Source organism: Abramis brama, assembly GCF_963993115.1.
Source record: "Abramis brama genome assembly, chromosome: 13".
NCBI lineage: Eukaryota > Metazoa > Chordata > Actinopteri > Cypriniformes > Leuciscidae > Abramis > Abramis brama.
The window spans coordinates 7,477,765-7,480,253 of record NC_139975.1 but is presented as its reverse complement, the minus strand read 5'-3'; positions in this window follow the sequence as shown (position 1 = coordinate 7,480,253).

The window sequence follows — 2,489 nt, the reverse complement described above, 5'->3', positions numbered from 1 at the left end:
AGTGCTTTTTTCTCAATCTCGTTTCTTTTGCTCTCTCTTCGTTCGCTCTCGTGCGTGTCCATGGAAGCGAGAGAGACTAAGCATGGCCACACTGGTACCGAATTCAATCAAGAACTTATTCTTAAACATTGATGGAGTAGGACTATGATCAGTAGGTTATGTAGTAAAAATACAAGATTCGGTCCCTCGCAGAATCCTATTCCACTTAGACTGCACGATTGTAATGCCAGTTCAAAAACATAACATTATCACAATATTGTCATCTAGAAAATCAAAATCTTAATTCTTTAAAAGGTACTGTCAAGTGCTTCATATATGTGAGCCTGGACCACAAAACCAGTCACATGGGTAATTTATACATCATCTGAAAGCTGAATATGCTTTCCATTGATGTATGGTTTGTTAGGATAGGATAATATTTGTTTGAAAATATTGAAAATATGGAATCTGAGGGTGCAAAAAAATCGAAACATTGAGAAAATCACCTTTAAAGTTGTTCATTTATGTTCACGATTGTGCTGCATTCACTCACAAAAATAAATGTTCTATATTTTTATTTACATTTAAATTTAAATTATTATTTTTTTAAATAACCTATTAAACATGACAGTATTATGCGATAATTAAAGTAATTTCTCCTTATATAGAACCTTCTTGGCATTAGACCTCTAAGAACCCCACTGACCCCCCTTTATTTCTTGTGAAACCTTTCTTTTTTTTACATTACAAGTAAATACTTATTTTACATGATGTCATTCCTTTAACATTTGAATATCATTAGATTACTCAAAAGTATTTTTTTTCATGCACGTTCAAAAGTTTGGGGTCGATTTTTTTATTTTTTTAAACGTTTTTGAAAGAAGTTACTTATACTCACCAAGGCTGCATTTATTTGATCAAAAATACAGCAAATATTATTACAATAGAAAATTACTTTTTTCTATGTTAATATATTTTAAAATGTAATTTAGCTGAATTTTCAGCACCATTCAGTCTTCAGTGTTACATGATCCTTCAGAAATCATTGTAATATGATGATTTGCTGCTCAAGAAACATTTATTATTATTATCAATGTTGAAAACAACTGTGATGCTTAATATTTTAGAGATAGTGATACACTGTTTAATGAATCGAAAGTAAAAAAAAAAAAAAAACGGCATTTATTTGAAATAATGTTTTGGGTAACATTAAAAAAGGTCTTTACTGTTACTTTCAATCATGCGCCATTCCTTTTTCTTTTTATATTACTGACTCCAGACTTTTCAACGGTGTGAAAGGAAGTACTGTACGCATATTCAGACCATCTACTTCCTTCCAGATGTCTTTTTTTTTAAAGCGTGAGGGCTACACGTTCCCCTCCCTGCTCATCATCCTCCTCCTCTCTGAAAGAAATTAAAGCTTAGCTAAAGTGCTCATATCTCATCTGGCATTCTCATGAAGCACCTTAGATTACCCCAACATGACTTAACAATCAGATTCAGAACTGATCTATTATGCGGAGGAACACCGAGGAGTGCTCTCTGATTGAACAGACGTCGTGCTCCTCAAGGTCAGCGAGCCACACAGCGCGTCCGCTCAATCAGCAGGGTTAATTAAGAGAAGAAACCAGAGCGCTTCTGGATTGATGCGCCTGTCCAAATAGCGGGCGGCCTTTATGATGGCTGTTGTTATTTTTTAATTGTTATCGGGGGCCAGTGTCGTCCGCCCTGCTATAACAGAGGGAGGCAGAGAATGAGTGACACCGGAGGAGGAGGAGGAGAGAAAAGGCATGGGTGGCAGTGATTCACATTACAATATTTCAGATAAAAATAAATAATCCATGCGTTAAATAAATGCACGTTGCAGAAATGTTTCAGGACAAAACCTAGTGTGCTTCCTACTTAGACAACATTTTAAGGTTTAGCGAAGGCTGTTCTGAAATGTAGTAAGATACAGTACCTTGTTTTGGCCAAATGTTAATGTACGCCATCCCAGAACGGATGTAATGATGAACGAAGTTGGTTTTAAATACATTTAATTCAATACTGAAAAGAAGTGATAAAAATACTTCAATCTAATTAAAATCTTAATGAGTTTTTAATTAGCATTTGTTTTACTTGTTTATCAGTAAAACATTAAAAAAAATTCTTAAAACTAGACACATTAACTTGAGCAACACTGTATAAGATATTAAAACAAATGTAGTTTTAATAAGTATTAAAAAGTTTTAAATCATTTATGCTTAAAAATAACTTCTTGTGCAGTATAAGACAAATATACTCGTATTCTCTGAAAACAAGTCCTAATATCTAATGCTGTGTTGTTTATCAAGTAATCTTGTTTCGAGGATTTTTAGAAATCTTAACTGGAACACATGGATGAAAAAAAGCTATTTTACCCAATTATTGTGCATACGCTGTAAAAAATGACTCCTTAATGAGTTTTTAATTAGTCATTTTTAGACTTGTTTATCAGTAAAACATATTTAAAAGTCCTTAGAAGAAAATAA